At 37.1% G+C, this 23,447-nt stretch overlaps 1 protein-coding gene across 6 annotated transcripts in view; it reads right to left on the reverse strand.

The window, feature by feature from the left end:
• The window catches only part of DENND4C (DENN domain containing 4C), a 75,071-nt gene extending 54,419 nt beyond the window's left edge, over positions 1-20,652 (reverse strand). The window contains exon 1 of one of the 6 annotated variants that reach the window (XM_058166265.1): positions 20,276-20,652. The gene's annotated coding sequence lies outside the window, so the exon portion shown is untranslated. The remainder of the gene's footprint in view (positions 1-20,275) is intronic. The other 5 variants (XM_058166264.1, XM_058166262.1, XM_058166261.1 and 2 more) reach the window with 5 other exon arrangements.
• Between the last annotated feature and the right edge of the window lie 2,795 nt (positions 20,653-23,447).

The following is a 23,447-nucleotide window of genomic DNA, read 5'->3' on the forward strand; positions in this document are numbered from 1 at the left end:
ATCCAATCAAGAACCAATCAGGTAATCCTTTTCTTCCTTAAGTAAGATTAAAATACAATAATGCACCTAACTAAAATAATGGATATACATTTCCAGTAACTATTAAAAATATTAAAATGCCTCAGAGTTTCTTCAGAGGAAAGTCAATTTTTGACTTTTTTTAATTTTTAATCATGAAAGTCATGATTACAAATCAATAAAGGCAACATCCATGCACAACAAATATCTGTTTTGATATCATAAAACTATTTCTCTTGTTAAGAATAAGAGTATAAGAACCATTTTCTGCTTTAACAGAATAAGAATGGAGCACTCCCACTCTCTTTACCTTACTACATTACCTTTCTGCTCGGGGGCTAAACACCCTGCTTAGATTTTGGCTTCCTCTTGTCTCTTTTTGTAACAACTTCCTGCTGAAGGAATTCAGCTCAGTATCTGCTTAGATTATGGCAATCTTAGGGGCCACAAGACTGAGATCGTTCCACAGGCCTTTTAGCTCATCCTTTTGCAGGTAGCGACAGTAGCTTGTAAAATTCCCTGCTGGCTTCCCCATTGACTTTATGGGGAAGCCAGCAAAGAAGATTGCAAATGGTAATTACATGATTGTGGGGCACTTGGCAACTGGCCATAAATATGAAGGGGTAGCCAAGCACCCACCTCATGATCTTATTTTGTAATTGCCACATTTTGCAACAATTGGGAGTGTTTTAGAGGCAGTAAAGAACTTTTTCCAAGGCCATTGTTAATTAGAACTGTAATTAAGCTAACAATTGTAAGTCAAGGATTACCTATAAAACAGAGTAACTCTGACTTTCATTCTATATTTCCCTCTTCCCTCCGGGAGCACTCTTTCTCCTTCCTCTGATTTCCCAGAACCTGTTAAACATTCCACTGCACATATCTGCTCTTACTTTCACTTGGCTGAGGCCAAAAACAAATTACTCTTATCTGATCAGGTGGATAGTATATTGTCTACAATCTCATTCAAGACTTCTGGAAATATTGATTCTTTTTTTTTATGTTTATATTCTTCATGTGTGTCACACACCTACTGATGAAATATTTATCATTTTTCAAAATCCACTGCACAATGACTCAAATCTGTAATATGAGCAGGTCTAATACAAGGGTAATGACTTGGGGAGAGCTTTCAGTCTTACTGAAAAATCCACCAAAAGGAGATATAATATTTCTGCAGAATATTGGGATGACGGAGTCTCGGATTAATACTATGTATTAATCACACTAGATGATCAATAAGGTAAAGTCCAGAAGATAAAGTCCAGAATAAATCAGCAGAAATAGCCAAGGATGGAAGAGAAAGCTCTCAACACGCGTGTCCAGTCTGAAGGATTGAGTCAAAAGCTGGATCCCCTAGCAACAGAGGTGGGATTTAACAACTTTGACAGACGCAGTGCTTCAAACTCAACAGATGAGTACAACCCATGCCTGGTTGCTGCCTCCACCAATACAGAGAATTTATAGAGTTTTCTCCCCTTCTTTTATTCCATTTTTAAAAATTGCGGGAAAAGTGCTACTGTACAGAGCAAAGGGCGAAAATCTACAGATGGAAAACTTTTCAAAGTAAGGTTTCAGTTTTTTTCAGGCACTGGGATAGAATTTCCTTCCCCCTATTTTGAAATCTCACTTTTGCCCCATTTAATAAAACAAGTAAAAAAAAAAGTGGTAGTCAGGAAAACATTTCAGAGAAAACACCATGTGGAAGATGAGAGCAAGGGGAGTGATTAGTAATCAGAACCATTGCACAAGATAACAAATACCTCCAGCATTTTCAAGTATAGTTTAAGTGACAACATCAAACACCACCTACTTTCAATATTATCAGAAAATACTGTAAAGAAGAACTGCAATAGTGAAAGTGGGTAGTGGTGGCAATTTGCTTCTATAATAGTAATACTGTAATCTAGGGAAAAGTTGTGACTAATCACATATCTAGCTATCGTGCAAATGACTTCTATCTACCTTAAAGAAATATTTGTAAAAAGAACATCCCAAATAGACTACTGGTGCCCAAAGAAACTGCACGGGAGATGAGATGCTTGTGCAATTAATTATAACACAACCCATGTACTCCTAAACAGTACAAAAATTCAGAAACAATATATAATTGGATATTGCTGCCATTATTAATTCACTCTTGAAATACCAGATACCGGAATGATTTATCATCAGAACAATTCCTATAACAGTGCTACAGTATGTAGATGTGATTGAGAAAGGTTGTAAGAGAATACAATTTATTTTTTAAAAAGTAACTTTTAAATTAAATTAAAATTAAATTAGAATTAATTTTAAAAGTGCATTTAAAACGGTACTGTATCTCTGAATGCTAAATAATGCAATTACATCAGCAGCTGCCACGTATCTGGTTCCACATTATCAAGCCCACTAAAAAAATTAAAGAAAAGGGCAAAGCATCTTAGATCTTGCCCTTTTATTCCCTAAATAAAGTGATTGCCAAATATGTTATGATATTGCTGGGAGGTACACCAGACTTTTCATAATTGTAGTTTAAGAAGTGATACTTCATCTCAATCAAGTTTTAAACATTTCACACGAGATTATTATCTTCTTTCAGTACATTACCTTTAGGGAAATACCACTGTCATGAGACAGATTTCATTGAAAATACTGGCACCAAACTTCATTAGGTGCATACGGGAGTTAAGATTTTTCATTAAATGATCTAGTCTCTACTCTAACGAAAACCCCTGGTAGTTGTGGAAAATAAAGAAAAGAATTGATTAGATCCTTCTTCAAGGTACTGTGCTTAATTTGAGTTCACATCTTTCTCAAATTGCAGAATTCTACCCCAATACCAAAATAATTTCCCTACAAGATTATCTACTATCAGTTACACACACACACACAAATACAATTTCTATTAATTTTAGCTTACTGAACTACTCACTGCAGTGCATCAGAAACTTTAGCCCACAAGGTGCCCCTCAAAATAAATTAGTTGATAGGGCATCCCCTATGTTCATTATAACTACCAAGAAAGCTATTGTCCCTAATTAACATAATTTAATTAGGGATACTATCAGGATCAAGACCTGTTATGGTACTCAATGATGCCGCCTCTGAAGAAATAGTCAATACTCAATTTTCTCACCTGACCCATTCTACAAAAAAGATTAATATTCATTACTATATAAAATTAATATACAAGGCTGGAATCTTGTATATCAAATCAAAGGAGTTTTGGTTTAATCAATTTTCCCTCTCCCTTCAGCTATCAATGTTAACTAATATTTGCTCTGGAATATCTTAGCTAGGATAGGAAGTAGTAGTGGAGAACATAAGGAAAGGGAGAAATGCCATTTGTCTTAGCAAGTGGAAGGAATTTCTAGATAGAATGACAACTTTGGATCTAATCCCTACAACGGTATATTAGTAAGCCAGCTTTTGCTAGGAAGAAGAAACTGAATATAAGAAACTAAAGCTAGTATAATATTAATGAATATTAATGAATATGCAGCCCTATATCTTGAATTTCTGGGTGGGCTACAAAATAAAAGTAACACAATAAAACATGAATGTAAAATATACACACATAAAAGTTAAACACTTTAAAATCAGCAGTTGAGTAAGAGTAACAGCACAGAACAACAGTAGTATCAAATAATGATTGCATATTACAAGCTTTAATAGTATCATTTTCATTTCAGCAAGTCCACCGTAGGATATTAAATCAACAAAATCCTTTTGTCTTAAATTTTTAATTAAAGGCAAGCTAAAATCACAAGATAAAGTTTTATGTAAACATTATGATGCAAGTCAGGGTCTAGACAATCGGCCGCAGTCACACACCCACGTCCACTTCACCCCGGGCCCCACATTTCAGCCGGCCCTTTGGAGGCATTCATCCTTGGCTGGGTCTCTGAATCTGAGCCATAGGAAGCTCAGCTTCATTCTTTTTTTTCCCCCCTTGGGTATATATGCATATTATCTGAAAAAAATAAGTTTTAATGGAGGCTGATTGAGAAGTTTTCCAACAAGGCTAGGAAAGCTTCTCCCACCCCTCCTCCTCTTGATGCGCAGATTGGCTGCCGTGATGCATGGCTAAATGTCCCGTGCTGGAAACTGACCAGGAACAAGTATCCCTCAGCAAATCACCTGGGATGAGGGGGTGGGAGAAGAGCACCAGGCGACCAGTGCTGGAGGAGCGTCGACAGACAGCCAACTGAGGATTAATGCCTGTGGTGGGTTGGCTGTGGCCAGGTGGGGGAGGGGCAGGGTAAAGTAAAAGCGGCCATGTGGCTGTGCCCAATTGTCCCATTCTGGGCAAGTCAATAGTCTCCTTCACTAAATAGAAAATTCAATAAATACCACACATACACTGTCAGTTACCATTACTTTCTCTTACGTTGATACACACACACACTCCAATACCTTCTCATTTAGGAAAATAGATATAAAAAAGCCCCACGTTTACCAAGGTACTTTACAGGCAGTCCTTGACTTACAACCATTCATTTAGTGAAAGTTTGAAATTATGTCACTGAAAAAAGTGACTTATGACCGTTTTTCATACTTATGACTAATGCAGCGTCCCCTGGCCATGCAATTAAAATTCGGATGCTTGACAACCGACATGTATTTATGTAATCACGATTTATAACCTTTCAGCTGGCTTCCAAAAATCAAGTCAAGACAGGAAGCCAGATTTGCTCATCAACCTGATGACTCACTTAACAGTTGCAATGATTCCTAATGAACTACCTGTATTCACAGTTTGAAAGAGAAAAATGGGCAGGCAGACAGATCTACATGTATAATAAACAGATTTAGTGTGAAAAGTTAAATATTGGAATTCGGGAGGCTATAAGGGAGACAAACAGATGGAAAAAATGCATTTAGATTCTACCTGCATTTACCATGAATTTTATGAAAGGTTAACATGTATATTTGTCAACATTGATTCAAAACAAATTCTATATCTGCATCTTCCAAATCTCATTTTTGCAAAGCCACAAATTGTAGCTGTAGAGAAGTCCTAATTTTATTTAGTATATTTTTATCTTTAATAAAAGCTTACCATCTGAGTCAGATTGGTTTTCAATGAATCATCACATTAACATCTTTAAGATGTCTCAGTAGTGTTATATAGTGCACAAATGTAACTGCAAATGTGCATCTACTAGTTTCTGTTTTGTTTTGTTTTGTTTTTGCATTCTAGGCTAAGTCTGAAGTAATATAATGGATTTCTTGCACCTGAAGATTTAGCATAATTAAGAACAAGTTTTTCTTTTCAACATTCCAAACCAGCCTAAACTACTTGACAGTTTACATGCAGTTCCTGCATTACAACAGAATGAAATTTGCCCTTGGATTCTGCTTAGAGAATCAAAATATGAAAGGCTGAAAAAATTGCCTCAGCAAGTCACAGCATGAGTACAATAACTTCAGACAGAATGACTCACTGCTAAAAAAGAAAAAGGAACAGGAAGTTTGGAAAGTTCATGAGTTTAAAAAAGTCTTCTACATCATTTTTAATTTCTATAGATATTTCACTGTTGTACAAAATGTACATATCCTTTTCTTGTGCCAACCGGAAAGTTGACAGCCTATTTCTTAAAATCAAAAAATATGAGCTTTATCACTTATTATCATAAACATCAAACATGCCTTTAAAAGTAGGATTATGAAAAGAAATTAAATAGTTTAAAGTTTTCTGAATAAAAAGTATGCTAACTCTATTCTCATTTCACTCCTCAGAATCGTCAATATCTATGAATATCAATATCTATGAATATCTATCAAATGAAGGGCATTTTATTTTCAAGCCCAAGAAATCCATATTACGTACTGCCAAAGAACAAGCAAAAACAAAACAGAATGAATAAACATCATTGGATTTGGTTCCAAAATCCAATATTCACAGTAAATGAATATGCAAACATCGGAATTGTCTTTAAAGCAAATACATATTTTTCTGTCGTTATTCAACTGTTTTAAAGACTTTATAAGTTTGCTACATTCATGCTGCCATGTGCTCCAAAGCACCTTTTTAGATTCATAACATAATGAAAATATAGTGCGAACTTAATATTTTTAATCTAAATTGAGGGGGAGAAATCTGCTATCCTTAAATTCCTTAAGACAGGAGGTGGCCACTGTTTATCTGCAGTGCTCAAATTATATGAAACCAAAACAATAGCACAACTTTTTTATGGAAACCCAGCTGAGCCCCTTCTAAGATTACAATTCGTACAATCCAATTTCTAAGATCAGGCTTTCAAATCCCAAAATGTGTCTCTAATGCTATCCTGTGACTAGAGACAGGCCTCATGAAAGTGTGGGTGATCACGCTCAATTTTTGGCTCAGATTATCCTTTTTTTCTCCTTGGCTGTTCCTCATTAACTGTGATGATTTTCAGACTACATGGAAACAGGCGTGCCAACTAAAATCTCATCCTTAAGCTTTTCTGCAGGTCTTCAGCTCAGCATGGCATATGATCTAGTCCAAGGATAGTCAACCTTTTTATATCTACCGCCCACTTTTGTATCTCTCTTAGTAGTAAAATTTTCTAACCGCCCACCGGTTCCACAGTAATGCGCCGTGTATCGTCGTCTGTGCATGCCTCTCGCACATCGTGGGTTGGGTTGGGGGGGGGCTACCAGCTCTGCTTGTCTGTTACAGCTGGGTGGTATGGGGGGAGATGTGCGAGCTATTCTGGGACGAGGCTGTTTTGTTTGCAGTCGCACTATAGCGTCATTTAGTTTTACTTACGTAACGTGAACTAAACTTATGCATGGGTGATACAAATAGTATATTTTCAGAAATTTAAATTGTCACAGGGAATTTTATGAAAACCTAATGAAAATGTTTTTAAATAATGCTATGAATTTTTTTTAAAGTCAATTAAATTAAAAAAAGGAAAGTGCTTCAGTATTGGACAAAACCCCTACCGCCCACCATGAAAGCTGGAACACCCACTAGTGGGCGGTAGGGACCAGGTTGACTACCACTGATCTAGTCAAAACAGACATTAAACAAAATGTTTCAAACACAAAGCATCAATTGGATCTAGTCTATCCTTTATTGCCCATGAATCCAACTAGTATTCTGCCTCTTCTATGGCATACTGAACTAGTGTCCAAGTACCCAAGCATTGGGGAGCCTTTACTCTGGCATAATGTTCTTCCTCATCTGTCCTTGAAGGCCAAAACAGAAAGATTCCTTTCCTGGAGACACAATGTTCCTGTGACCCTGGAGATGTAGAAACAACACAGCACGTGCTTCTCCAGTGCCTGTATTACAGAAACCTGAGTACTAGCCTCATTTCATCATTATTGCACAAATACCAAGGATACACAGGGAAATTCCACATCTTCCTATTGCTTTCAGATTATCAACCATGTTACAATATATAATATGTTGCCAGGTTTTGCAGAGCAGCACTTAAAATCCATCAAATGATGACCTGTGCCATTAACTAATATTAATTAGCATCTACTCTGTCATACCAGGGTGCTCAGTAATTTGATATGGTCTGCCACACTGTAACCCTTATACTTCTCTACATCCGTCTAATGCCTTTTAAAATACACGCGTCACATTGCCTTTTAAAATTCTAAAATATATACTAGATGTGCCCATTATCCTTTTTAACTGACTGTACTCACACACTCCTTATGCTGGTTTATGACCATAATAAAGATTTGATTTGACTCAGAGTAAATGAACATAAAAACTTAAGAACAGAACTGTTTTTAAGGCAACCATATATTTTCTATAATGCAACTGTTTTAAAGGCTTATAGAAATTTGCTACATTATGTTCCCATGTGCTCCAGCATTTTTTAAAAATCAGATCCAAAGCACCATACAGTCCTTTGGTATAAAACTGTCACCAAAATATCCATTTTAAAAAAGGGAGAATATACTACCAAAGCAGTAAGACATAACAGCAAATCATCTTAAAACTGTTTCCTCTTATATCTAAAAAAGATCCTCATCAAGCACCAGATTCTAATCCAACACTCTGTTCCCACAGAACAACCAGATGTCAATGGGAAAGTTGAAAGAGAAAATATGAGCACAATTATCTCCAGCAATGAGCATTCAGAGGCATGTCTCCTCTGGTCATACATTGTTATATTCAGGGGTGAAATCTAAAAATTTTTCCTACCGGTTCTGTGTGTGTGACTTAATTGGTGGGCGTGGCTTGGTGGTCAGATGACTGGGCGGGTGTGGCCAATAACAATAAATAATAAAAATAATAAACAAAGTATACAAAACAATAAGAGGTACCAAAAACCAACTTTCACATTTTACACACACACAACAAAACTGACTCACACACAATGAAAAACACACAACAAAACTGACTCACACACAATAAAAGCAGCTGCACTTCATCCAAAATGGCCCCTGCAAGAAGCAGGAACCTCATACAGCCACAAAAAGCTCAAAAACCAACTTTTACACTTTACACACAGACAACATAACACAACACAACTGACACACACACACACAAAATACAGCTTTGTGAGATTTTGTGTATTTGTGTAGTTAGTGAAACACTACAGAAACACACCAAATCTCAGAAAGCTGCACAAATATTTTATTTTATTATTTTATTTTATTTATATTTTTTAGATCAGGGGTCTTCAATCTTAGTAACTTTAAGGTTTGTGGACTTCAATTCCCAGAGTTCCTCAGCCAGCAAAGCAGTTGCTGACTGAGGAGATGGATTCCAGGCAGGCAGATTCAGTTGCTAGCTGATGCAACTGATGTAAAGCATGGCTTTCCCAGCCGAAAAGGAGCAGTAAGTGCCTCATTGTAGCCCAGAATCTCTTAAAAGGAGGTATTCTACAAGCTCTTTGGCTTAAGAGCTTGTAGAAAACATGTTTTTTTAGGTTCTGTGATGAGGAACTTAGCTGGGATCGCCAGAGGAGCTTTTAAAACTTTTTTTTTTTTTAAAAGAGTTTAAAGGGTTCTGACGATCTCAGCTGAGCCGCAGGATCATCAAAGGCTTTTTTTTTTAACTTTTAAAGGCATGTTTTCGGGCTGAAGAAAAACTGCTTTAAAAGTAAAAAAAAAAACTCTGATGATGGCACGGCTCAGCAGGGGCAGGGGGCGGGGCCAGGGATTTTTGCTACCAGTTCTCTGAACCACCCACCATCATCGCTACTGGATCAGGTGAGCCAGTCCGAACCGGGAGCATTTCACCCCTGGTTATATTGCTATTAGCAACCATTAATGTTGGACTAGAAGATCTCCAAGGTCCCTTCCAACTGTTATTTTGTTCTGTTCTGTTCTGTTCTGTTCTGTTCTGTTCTGTTCTGTTCTGTTCTGTTCTGATAATCTACATCCTCCATGAATTTATTTCATCCAATTCCAAATTCCTTGCCATTAGTATATATTAAAATTATACTTTCACAATTTCAATGTATACTAGATGAAACAATTCTTGCTGTCCTGAATATCTCCCAATTCAGCTTCATTGGGTGACTTGGAATCTAATGATGAATGGAGAAAGACATTTACCCTTTCCTCTTTCTCTACATAACATATACCTATATAAATCCCTATCATATCTCAACCCATCAATTACATTTTCATTCCTATGAAGCAGTATCTAATGTCATAGCTTTTCCACTTAAAACAATTGTTCCCAACTTGTAATCATTTTAATTGCTTATCATCATAGAGTGGGAGTCAGATGGATTTGTTCTAGCGAAGCTACATTAAATGTTTGTTGCTGTTACAAACAATGTTAAGCAATGTAATATTCCACAAATTCAGGAATAGGATAGGCCAGGGGTCTCCAAGTCCGGTCCGTGGACTGGCACTGGTCATTGTCCAGAAACTGGGCTTCGCAAACAAGCGAAGATGGCCCATCCACTGTGTGGAAGCAGCACACAAACGATGCCCCCTCCAGTCCACAGAAAAACCTCTCTTCACATAACCAGTCTCTGGTGCCCAAAAAGTGGGATAGACTACTCCAAACCTTTTTCAGTTCAGATTACTCATTGGCAAAAAGGGCCCTGATAAGATCTAACCCTGTGATTAGTCCAGATCTAGTCACTACTAAAGACTTATTACAGTACAAAAAACAGTACAAAAGAAAGAAGATTCCTAACAACATAATAGCTGATCAACTTAATAGTCAATTATTAAGCTAATAGGTAATATTGAGACTACCACTAGTATTTTTCTTAACAGTACACCTTTTATAAGGCTATTTATATATGTAAACAACCCTAGTAATAAATAGCATGGGGCAACCAGACTATTTTTACCTTCAGTATGTGTTGTCTGATCAAACTGATCTCATTTAATGTTTCTAAATACTGCTTTATGGCCTGCAGAATCCCAAAGGGAGTAACTGTTTAATTGTTTGCGAGAGTAAAGAAGGTGATCCACAGGATTTTACATTGACCAGACAGTGTAGGCCACATTTAGTCTGCTATTTCATTCCATTTCTGCAAAACAATAATTATATTTTATATTTTTAATTTTTTATGAATTTAAATAACAGGCTTAGTTTTACAGACTTACTGTTAATAATTTAATGTCATGTTTTATTCCCCAAAATAAAATACAACATAAATTTCCTTGTGTTTCCCCAAAAATAATACTCTGTCTTATATTTTTTTGAACCCTGAAATAAGCGCTTGGCCTTATTGCCATGCGCTCAAAAGCTCAATTGGGCTTATTATCAGGGGATGTCTTATTTTGGGGGAAACAGGGTATTTATGATTGCTATATATGTATATCAGCCGTTTTATTGTATTGTCTTTCTTTCTGCTGGTCACGAATGAAATGGGGAAAAAAATAATTGTCCTTCTCTGTGAGCTTTCCTGCTCTGTATGCTTTCTGAAGTAAATCCCTCTGAATTATACCCAATATTCTAAATGTAGAGAAATCACACTCCCTCATTTAATTAGTTTTAAAAATTTCCAGAACTATATAATGAAAGAAAATATACTTCATCAGTTATATGCTCTTGCATATGTTTGATCAAAGTTCCTGTAGTAGCTATAACAAATAGGTATAAATAGATTACCAAAGAAGCGATTTTAAGATGACAAATCAAAAATAAGATATCAAGTTTCTTTGTTAAATTATAATTTACCATATAATTCATTCAAAAAATCTTTAATTGATTTTTTTTACCACTTATAGTAACAAAAAGGGTTCTATATATACTTTTAACTCTCAGACCTACATAAATCAATATTGCTTTAATGATTTCTTGTATTCATATTACATGCCGTATACTCAACAATCCTTATTTACACGACTGCCAGTTTCTGATTATGTCAAAACACTGTTGACTCTTAGCAGTCACATAGGTCACAATTCCTGACATTTGAGCTAGATCATTTTGAGATGTTGACTTTATACTGTAAATTGGTCTATATAATTCTTAAAAAGTTGCAGAACGAGTCACTATGGGATAACTGATGAATCTGAAAAGTCTACCTTGCAAAACAAAAACAAAGAGAGAGCTGACTCCTACACTATCACCTGACTTGGTTCTTGTTTTGTTTGGCTTCAATCCGCTCTCATTTCCTTCAAGCGAAGTCCCGTTTGTTCATGATTGCTATGAAATAACCTGTTTCGTCAATTCATCCGCCCATTTTCCTATTCATTTCCAGCCTCCTAGGAACAGAAAGTTTTTCACATTAAAAAAAAAACATTATCAACTGCCATTAATAAAATCTAAAGCACTCATTTTTCCTGGAAAGCAATTACATTAAAATTTTACTTAAATGTCCCCTAGAGTAACAGTTACTTGGTTCTATCCAATACCCAAACACACACTCTCTTCCCTAAATTTCTGTGTGGTCACAATTTTTATTTTTTTTTGCATTTATATCCCGCCCTTCTCCGAAGACTCAGGGCGGCTTACACTATGTCAAGCAATAGTCTTCATCCATTTGTATATTATACAAAGTCAACTTATTGCCCCCAACAATCTGGGTCCTCATTTTACCTACCTTATAAAGGATGGAAGGCTGAGTCAACCTTGGGCCTGGTGGGACTTGAACCTGCAATATTGCAAGCAGTTGCTGTTAATAACCGGCTGCATTAGCCTGTTGCGCCACCAGAGGCCCATACTACCTGACTAAGAAGATAAGCAAAGTCAATGGGGAAGCAGGAAGAAGTTGCAAATGGTGATCATGTGACATCAGTTATGGCCACACAGAGTTCACTTAACCACGGAAATTAGAACTGCCACAACTACCATCATATCACACTTTATCATGACATCACTTGGCAACATAGTTGAGGGTCCCAATTACTATTGTTAAATGAGGATCATCTTTAATGGCAAGGCCATAGGAACTGATAGCTGGAGTGGTACGAGTATACCTGGAATACCATGTCCAGTTCTGGTTGCCACAATATAAAAACTGGAAAGAGTGCAGAGAAAAGCAATAGGAATGGTAAGCAGGCGGAGGCTAAATTCTACAAAGAGCAGTTAGAGGAACTTTAGTATGTTTGTCTAAAGAACAGAAAGCTAAGAGGAGGCCTGATTGCAGTCTGCCAATACATGAAGGAATATCATAGGGTAGAGGTTTTGGGTTTATTTCCCATAGTACCTAAGCCTAAAACAAGAACCAGATGATGGAAGCTATATACAGAGAGATCCAAATTTGCAGTAATCACAAATTTTCTGATTGTGAGACGTATTAAAAGTTCTTTAATTACTAGAGGTTGTATTCATATTTGCTCCAGTCTTTGAGGAATAATTCCACTAGATTTTTAGTCAAAAAATAGTGATAGCAATATTGAAATCAGTTATCTATCATCCAAAATATAAATAAATAGCCCATAGCTCATGTGTTACATTATAGGTTTATTTTAGAAATATGTACAAATAATGCTAGATAAATATTATATAGTTTTGCTCCCTCAAGATTGGCAAAAATATATCCAAACTTAACCCCAAATTGTTGGAAATGCGGACAGAAGTAGGGTACCTTCTATCACTCATGGTGGTTGTGTTCAGAATCAAAAAAATATTGGAAAATAATAAAAATTGGTTGCAGGAAATAACTGGCGTTCAACTGGAGTATACACCAGAATTGTTTCTTCTGGGGATAATGAAAAAGACTTATAAGAAGACAAGACATAACATTCTACATGTAACAACTGCGGCAAGATTGGCCTTTGCACAATGTTGGAAGAATGCAAAGACGCCCTCCGATGACTTAATAATTAAAAAAATATTTGCACTAAAATGGACAAACTGAAATTGGAATTGAAAGGAATGACAGACTTGGGAGTATTATGAATCATGGGAGAAATGGTATAAATGGATTGAAAACAGAAAAATAAAACAGACTCAGACATAGTAGAATTAGATGAAGTAAAATGTATAGAGTATAAGAATTTCGTAGTGATATGTTGTGTAAATGGTCACAGTGTTGCACAATTTTTTTTGTGTATTTTTGTATTTATGTTTTGTTTAAAAATCAATATATATATATATATATATATATATATATATATATATATATATATATATATATATATAGTTTTGATTCATAACATTTTTAAAGATATGGGATATATATGAAATATTTTTAGAAGCATGCCACTTATTGTCATTTTCAACAGAATAAAATAAATAGGATAAAACACTACTTTTTAAATGCAAAAGATTATAGTAATACAAAGACAAAGGCAAATAATATCAACTCTGCCTTACAAATTGTCCTAAAGAAATCCAGACATGTACTTTCTCAACTGTTCACATGATTTTATAACCTAAATGTGTACACAAGTCTACATGTTCTTAAAAAAAGAAAGAACAGAAGAGGAACAGGACATTATATTTAATGTTACTGACCTAAGTAGCATTTCCCAATCTGATATTTTGTAGAGATGCTGGATAATTTCAGTAATCATTCTAGAATTTTTAATCTTATATAGAGGACATCATGTTGAGGGGAAAAAATTCACTAAGCTGTTTTTTCTACTAATACTGAAAGATTCTTTCTCTTGTCATTAATTACAAACTATTAAAAATCTATTATTTCTACCAATGTTAGCTCCATGATTGTTGAAACTAAATTTCAAGTTCATCAAATGTATATTTGTAATATAATATAATATATTAATTGCAGAAGAAACTAATTCAACAAAGATCTCAACTTAATGGATTGTAGAATACATTTTGTGTGTGTGTGTGTGTGTGTGTGTGTGTGTGTGTTTACATTGGCAAATACCAAACTAAACATTATAACTGCTTAAATTGCAACGAAGTGGCATATGATAAAATATGTCAATAAAACAACATCAACATACACAGAACTGGCTACTTTCAGCAATATTCCATTACAAATTCTAACAAGAATTGTAGCACAGCAACCAACAATACTTAACTAGTAGAATATAGTTTTTTGGGCTCACATATGCATTGTCTATTCTGACACACTTTAGTATTGTATTACATTTTTAAATTGTATATTCAAGTTCTATGTAACTTACATGACTACAGGGTTGGGTTATAGGACAGAGTAAGATGGCAGCATATATGGAGGAAAAGTAACAGGGTTAATGACAGACAAGAAAACAGTATGTGTGTTTTTTCCCCCTATTAGTTTAATAAACCATACTGATTGTCCGGTAATCAATGGCAGGACCAGGATGTATGACTGGATTTCTTGGTACCATTAACCTTGCTATTGTTACAGATTGGGAGTGAAGATTGGGAGCACAGGGCAGTAGTGTGTTATAGTGTTTTCCCTCTTTACTGATCCAGCTGGGAGCTAGAGGTAGGGGCCAAATGCTCAGTTGCTGTAATGTGGGGTATTGCAGGGATTGGCCTTCTACCCTCCTATTTAATAAATATATGAAGCCATTAGAAAAAGTAAAATGACAGCATGGCCTCATGCTATTATTAATTTGCAGACAGCCAGTTAAATACCTTTACCCAAAATCAAAAAGGAAATAGAGCACAGGTGTCAAATTCACCGCGTCACGTTGCTGTCACGTGACGTTTCACGACCTTTTTCCCATTTGCGGAGCTGGGGTGGGCGTGGCTTGTGTGTCCGGCTCACAGGCTGCCAGTTTGACTCCCCTAAGATAAGAGGGTAGATAGCTGGGAGCTATTAGGGTCTGGATGGAGAACAGATTCATGCTGAATCCTACCAAAATCGAGTGGATGCAGATCCAAAGGCCAACTGAATGTAGATATGCAATCCCTCTTTAGTTCTCGATAGGGTCCCCCAAAGCTTGCAAACTAGAGGTCATCCTGAACTAATGGCTCTTGCTTGAAGAGCCTGTGCAAAGATTCCCTATATCTTGTGCATCAATTTGGGCATTCCTAGGTCAGGAGACATTATGTAGAGTCATTCAAATACTTCTTTCCTTGGAGCTGGATCAAAGCAAATTGCCTAAGTGGAACTGTTCTTGAATATCATCCAAAAGCTGCAGCTGGTGTGTAGCATATAGCAATCCAGGTACAATGAGCTGAGGTGGCGCAGTGGTTAGAGTGCAGTACTACAAGCTACTTCTGCTGCCTGCAATTTGGCAGTTCAAATCTCATCAGGCTCAAGGTTGACTCAGCCTTCCATCCTTCTGAGGTAGATAAATTGAGGACCCAACTTGTTGGGGGCAATATGCTGACAATATGTTTACAAACGGCCTAGAAAGGGCTGTAAAGCACTGGAAAGCCGTATATAAGTCTAAGTGCTATTGCTATTCCTAGGCTTGTCTGTGAAACATATTGCTGTATGAGCTGTACTGGGTGCCAGTTAGCTTCTGGTGCAAGCCCAGGTGCTAATTTTAAAGCCCTTTTAAGTTCCAAATCTAGATAGCTTCTCCCAATTGAATCTGTCTACATCTGTCTGAGAGAAAAAGCTTAAGGATCCAACACTGAGGGAAGTGCCATTTACAATGAGACCACAATCTAGCCTTCTCAGTAATTACTTCCTTTCTGTTGAACAGCTATTCCTCGGACCTCTGCACTGACCCCTTCCTGTTGGAGTTCCAAGTAATTGCAAAAACATGGCTGCTCCAAAATGTATTTGGGAATGCTTTCCATTAGCCTAATCCTACTGAGTGACACTATTAGTGGATATTGTTGCTATGTGGTGATATATATTAATACTTGTTACTGGTGATGGAAGTTGCTCAGAGGTTTGGGCAGCAAGAATCTCAGATCATTCATTCATAGGAAGGAAGGAAGGAAGGAAGGAAGGAAGGAAGGAAGGAAGGAAGGAAGGAAGGAAGGAAGGAAGGAAGGAAGGAAGGAAGGAAGGAAGGAAATATAGGTCCTTACCATCAGGAATTCACCAGCATAACTCTTATTAATAGATTAATAATATTTTTGAATTTATATTTATGATGCCATTTACAAAGCCACCCATTTACACTTATAGCTTTGGGGAGTTTTCAGCAAGTTAAAAATAAACAATATAGTCAATTAAAAGACAGTAAAAATGGTGTTGTCAAACATAATAATTAAACCATCTCAGTGGTAGGTTATTTATTTATGTATTTATTTATCCTCCAGCTTTATTATTTGTACAAATCTTTGAATGGCAAGGCACTGAACTTACCAACCCACCTTCCTCCTATTTCACATAATATGCCAATCCAGTGCCTGTGGAAGAGCTAAGTCTCGAAAGTACTCCTGGAGGACAGCAAAGTTGGGGCCATACAGATCTTGGGGAATGGAATTCCTGAGATCAGGTCTAGTCACACAGAAATTCAGTAACAATTATACAGTGGCAGCAATTTCTTTTTTACTTTATCAAAGAACAATACCAATACAATTAGTGAAAACTATGAAGATTTACTAGCTTGCTTATTAGATTTGTATCTTGTCTTTCATTCAGAAATCAAGTCAATAAGCATACTGTTTTCTCCTCTTATTGTTTCTCACAATAATCTGTTGAGTGACTGCCCCAAGGTCACTCAGGGATTTTTCAAGACTGAAGGTGAAGCAAAAATGAGTTTTTCCATTCTTATTCTAATACATTAACTATTGCCTCACGTTGGTTGTCTGGTTTTAATAGATAAAGACGCTACAGAGTAGGGAAAAGCACTTGGAGAAACTAATTGCTGACATCAGAGGATAGCTAGGGAAAAAGAGTTGTCATTACTTGTATGCTTATTATACTTAAAAGGAGACATGGTCTGCAACCCTCTTTCTATAGGATGAAATATATAATTGCACAAAATAAAAAGCTGGTGTGATCACTGGGAACAAACCCCATAGTTATGTGCATTATTGTGCATGATCAACTCTGTATTTTGTAATAACAAACTTCAATTATATTCTTAAACTACATGTTTATTTATTACGTGGTTCCTTGTATTTTTAATGGCAACCCATAGGCCAGCCAATAGAAATCTTTAAAAAGAATACAATGCAACTATTGAAGAAAATTTGAATTCTTATATTATTTCAAGCAATGTATTATTAATGTTAGATTTGCTCCCAAGATTTTGCAAGTTCTTTAGTTTGAATCCTGTGAGATACCACATGAGAATGCTGTAATCTGAATTTTTAAAAATTTCTGAGCATAAAAAATAACTGTTTACTTTTGGGTCTCCACTGCTTACCCTTCATGTAGCCTTGTTTTATTTTTTTTAAAACGTAGTTACGAGAAACGTTTTTAAAGCTCATCTTGAGTAATATTTGGTAAACCAGGAACAAACACACAAAGGCTATTCAGTAACAAAATTCAGAATATATATGTACTGCCCTGATATTAAATTGTAGAAAAATATCACTTATAAATCATTATTAAAACATCTAGCAATATATCAGTGGAACAGAATTACCTTGAAAAAAAATCTTGGATATCTAAAATAACAACTTACATCTATGCACAACAACTAAACTCCTACCAAACTATTCTTCCATATAATGTTTGTGATTGGTTTCTTTCAACAACAAAAGCAACAGATTCTATAAAAAATATTTCAAAGTTATAGAAGAAGAAAAGGGCAGATTTAGCATTTTCATAGAAAACATCAAGCATTATGGAAAAAAACAGGCAACAATTTTATTGCAATTCAATGCATGCTTAAAACCATGTTCATTCCCTTGTTATCTAACCCCCCCATCATTAAAGATATACTGAAAATAAATAGATGAATAAATATAATCAGCTTGGGTTAAAGCACTCAGTAAGCAAACTATAGCTCAATTCATGCATCACTCTAAGTCAAAATTCAATTTGCCAGTTTTGTTTCGGGAATTGTATTAATCCATTTGAGTGCAGTACATATATCTACATTAGATTAGCATGACACTTGAATCAGACCTTAATACTGTCACCCAGATACTCTACGCATTAAGGATAAATTTAAAGCAACATTTCTGAGGACTATTTATGCAACCTCAATCATATTTGTTAAACTATTAACATGTTCATTAGGTGACCCAACAGATTTCATACTAACTGGCTTACTTTCTGTTTCTTAGAAAACAGTATTTAAGATTTCTTCCACAAAATCCTATTATTGTGGAATTCAAATGAATCACTTAAGAGTCAAAAAGAGGAACAAGGAAGTCAAAACTGCAGATAAGATAAAAAGAGACAACAATTTTAAATCAATCCCAGGTGTTGGTATCTTTAATGCTAGCACTTAGGGGGTTAACTAATTCTGCTCTCCTGGGCATTAAGGAAACCAGGACTTACTGAGGAAGTAGCATTAAGGAGAAAATAAAAGACTTACCTATAGTGAGCTTTAAACAGGAATTATATGAGCATTTCAGATTAAGCTATAAATGATTTTCTAATTTAAAATAATTTAAATTTAATTTAAATCTAATTTAAAATAAACCTGTAGTCAACTATTTTTGGGAAGTTTGCTGACCATGTGGAAGTCCAGTATATGGCAGTTTGGCTATCACCTGCCCCAAAGCTATGCAAAAGTAATGAATAGATTACATAGAATCAAGAGGCTACCCCCTGTCGCCATAACCACTTAGCACATAAGCCAATTCTTCATAACAATCCAATTCCACACAAACCTACTACCCAGAAGCAAGTCTAACTAAATTAAACAGCGCTTCCACATAAACAAGCAGAAAACCGTAGCTTACATCACAAACACAACACATCAATTTTATACACAGAGGGAGGATTTTCTCTACAGGACAAGGGGGCAGAGTTCCCACTCAACTTTTTACTGGCAGCATCACCCAAGACACTATGACCCACAAAATAAATTGCATTATAGCTGGATTGATTCAGAGGCAGCCCAGCCTCTCTGCCCTTCTGCCATTTGATTCTCCCTAGCCTGGTTCACACAAGATGCGAGAATAACTGCTGGATTTCCACAACGCGTGGAACCACAAACTAGTCAGTGGAACAAGTTGCCTGCAGAAGTTGTAAAATGCTCCAACACTGGAAATTTTTAAGAAAATGTTGGATAACCAATTGTCTGAAATGGTGTAGGGTTTACTGCCTGGGCAGGGGGTTGGACTAGAAGACCTCCAAGGTCCCTTCCAACTCTGTTGTTGTTGTTGTTGTTGTTGTTGTTGTTGTTGTTGTTGTTGTTGTTATTATTATTATTATTAGTCAATCTCGTTTCAACCCAGAGTTTGCATGCCCTCTGACCCCTTCGCGGTTGCATCAATTCAAATCAATAACCAAGAGGAAGGAGATGAAGAAAACAATATCGCGGGCCTTTCTCCGGGCTCCTTCTTAACCCTAACCCGCAGGTAAAAAAGGACACGTGAGAGGCAGATGCCATTTGCGGGAGGGAGGAAAGAAGGGGACGAATCTCTCCCCCCACATTCGGCACGGAAGGGCTGCCACCGGATGCCCCTCGCTTTCAAGGGCCGCTCCGAGTCCCAAAAACCACCCCGGCCCCGGTTGCAATAATAATAATAATAATAATAATAATAATAATAATAATAATAATAATAATAATAATAATAATATCCCGCTTTTCTCCTCCCAGCGGCCCTGTCCGACACCTTGAGGACACGCCGGCGGGGCAGCACCACGCTCCCTTCGCGCTCTCTCTTGCATCCCAACGCTCAAGGCGGAGGGAGGACGAGGCGAGGCGAGGCGAGACGGGGTGGGGAAGCGAAGGAAGAAACAGGCGGCCAAGTGCGTACTTGCTCGAGAAAGAGCACCGTCCCGCCTGCACAAGCGGGCATTTCCCGCCCTTGCAGAAGCCGGTGTCCCCAAACCTGAGGCGGCGGTGGGAGGGGGGGAAGAAAGGGAAAAGCCGAGGGAGACGGAGGAGCGAAAGGCAGCCATCCGGGAAGCCAAAGACGCCTCCTGTCAGCTCCTCCAACCTCCTCCCGACGCACCTGTGGCGGCGTTGGCGTCGGTCAGATAAATACCGGACTCCCTCGGCTTCCTCAGCTCAGAGACGTCCCTCGGCCTGGCTGACTCGCCGACGCCGCGCTCACAGCTTCCCGGCCCCTCAAAGAGAGCCTGAGCCTCCCCTGCCTTTGCTGCTGCTGCTTAGGAGGGAGGAAGCGGCCACCATGTTCCTTTCAGCGGGTAACTGGAGGCGGATCCGGGGCCCGCCCAGGAGGCGGTGGCGGCGGCAGCACCGGGGGAAAAAAGCGAGGCGCCTCGCCTCCGAAAAGGGCTTCGCTAGGAGGCGCTAAGCAGCAGCGCGTAGAGGCCTTCCGTTGGGGGCCGGCGTGGCCTCGGGGCTCGACCCGGGCCTCGAGGCGGAAGCCTTTCTTGTCAGCCACTTGGCGGTATTGCGCTTTTCGACGTTTAGGGTTCAATCGTTAAGTGCGCTTACGGGAGAGGAGAAACTGACTTCCGAGTAAGTTGAACAGCCTGGAAGCTAAACGGAGATTCCCTCCCCCGCTCCTCAAGGATTACCGATAGTCCTCGACTTACGACCACCGTTGATTTCCCAACGTTTCTGGTGTTAAGCGAGTTTTGCCCCGTTTCTTGCTTTCAGTTGTTGTTGAATGAATCACTGCAGTCAATGAGCTAGTAACCGGGGTTGTTAAGTGAATCTAGCCTCCCCATTGACTTTGCTTGTCCAAAGGTGGCAAAAGGTCAGGTTGGGACACAGTATGAACCAGACCCCATGATCATGGGGATGCTGCAGAGGTCGTAAGTGTGCATAAATGGTCATTACTCACTTTTTTCAGTGCCCTTGTAACTTTGAACGGTCACTAAATGAACTGTTGCTGGTCGAGGATTACCTGTACTCACAACAGTGTTTCTTAAATAGTGGTCCTTACTAAACCCCAGGGAGTCCTCCAGAATCACCTCAGGGGTGCCCAGAATCAAAATTCGCCAGTCTATTTTGAAAAATAATAAACCATATTAAAATCCCTTCAAATAATCTTGACCAGTAGTAGTAAATGTGTGAATTTTAATTTTCAATAAAGTAAATATTGAAAATATAACCCATATAAACAAAAGCTCTTCTTGAGGCCTCAGTAATTTTTAAAAATGGGAAGGAGTCTTGACAAGGAAATAAATTTAAGAATTACTGACTCGGAATGATACTGTTATTCCAAAATAATTCCAAATCCTTTATGTTTCATTGCTTGGGGTCTCTTTCCACAAGCTTTTTCTTCAGTGGAAACAAGGTTTTAAGATTGCAGTGCAAATCATCATGGTGCAAGCTGTACACCATTCCAATTGAAAAGGTCCGTCATTTATTAATAAAATCATTGCCAAAACATCATCATCTCCTCAACAACTCAGGAGAACATTTTGGTGCATGTAAATTATTAACAGGGAAAACAGTCCAAAATACTAGTCAGGCGATTGAACTAACAAAAATCATAAGATCGGCTCACCTTTATAAGTTAAACCTTACATTTCAGGGTATGTTATAGAATGGCCCTGTTGTCTGAACATACCCTTTGTTGGGAAGACTATTTGGCCCAAAGAAAGTAAAATAAGGATCTAAACATCAGTGCCATAAAATTAGCACTTGAACAGCAGATTGAATAGACATGTACACTTCAGCAGGTCATAGTTTTCCTTTTATAATAAAAATGTGTTTCAATTATTTCAGATTTTTGATTAACTCATTTAAATTAATTTAGACAGATGTTTATGTAAGCTTATGGTCTATTTCTCCCTTTCTTTTGCCGTTTACTGGTGTTTGCAATTCTAAAGCTCTTTTAATAAACAGAATTGTGGGAAAGAATTTGCATAGACACCACTTCTGAAGAATCTGACCTAATTAAGGCCACACAATAAGCAACAGCTATGCCAACAAACAGAAACATCTCCAATTAACACACATTCTGATATTGGACAGCCAAATCTGGGACCTGGGATATTTCAGCAATTATTCTAGGCAGTCAATAGTGTAAACCGGAGGAGGGGGGACTAAATGATGTGGGTTCAAGCAACCACAATTTTTTTCTCTTCTCTCATTTAGAGGGATATTATATTACAGATAAATGGAATACAAACAAGCAAAGGCAAACAAAGATATCACTTTATATATAATGCATACTTACAAGGCACCACATCTCTATCCAAGATGGTTTAGATTTATTCTTAAACATTTTATTTTCATTTATTTCATAATTCAGCCAAAGAGTGTAGTAACAATAAAGTACATTAAGATTCTTCCTTGCTACTGGCTTTTTAGCTCTGCTTATGATCTATATAATGATGAAACTATTGTACTTGCTAATTCATTGTAAGTCAGATGTCTTGTGGTTTCCATGAAACACAGTGACTGACACCAAATAGATGAGGAAAACATTGTGAAATATTTTGTGAAAACATAATGACTGGACTTGAAATTGTGACTATGTATTTTGATACTAGTAACAAAAAAAATCTAAATCAGCAAATTACTGTCAGCATCTCTGACAATATATATCTTTGCTATTTACCTGGTATTCAACTGAAATGCTTTTTATTAAACATATTCTACTTTATATTGTTTCTGACTAGATTATAAGATTGGGCAAAATAAGGGACAGTGTTTTACATCAAGAAGCAGTGCCAAGAGTGTCATTGTTTCTGTCCTCAAAAATAACAGCAATACCCCCTAACCCCAATCCATTAGCCCCAAGCCTGCAGACTTTTGGAAAACCTTTAAAAACTGAATTTTTCAACAGGCCCAGAGCCAGGGTGAATATGCATGAATGTTTGCTATTTTAATTTTTGTATTTCCTGATGTGCTGTTGGTCACATATTTATTTAAACATTTAAACTTTACAGCAATAAACTATTCTGCAAAGGTCTTGAACACTGAAAAGTGGATTTTAAAAAATCAGAATTTATTACATGAGTATTGCTACTTAAAATTGGAAATGTTATTATAGACAGTAATAACTTGTCTTTATGTACCTTATGATGCTAGACTATCATTAAAAAGGAGGCAAGGTTTTTAATAAACTGAAACCGAGAACAGGCTATGACATTACCTTAATTTAATGTCATTTATAATTAGTTTGCAGGTCAAAAAATGCTAAGAAATGAGATTTAGATAGTATACTAATGTCATCCTAACACAAAAGTAAGAGTCTTGAA

This window comes from Ahaetulla prasina, chromosome 2 (assembly GCF_028640845.1).
Source record: "Ahaetulla prasina isolate Xishuangbanna chromosome 2, ASM2864084v1, whole genome shotgun sequence".
In the NCBI taxonomy this organism is placed as follows: Eukaryota; Metazoa; Chordata; class Lepidosauria; order Squamata; family Colubridae; genus Ahaetulla; species Ahaetulla prasina.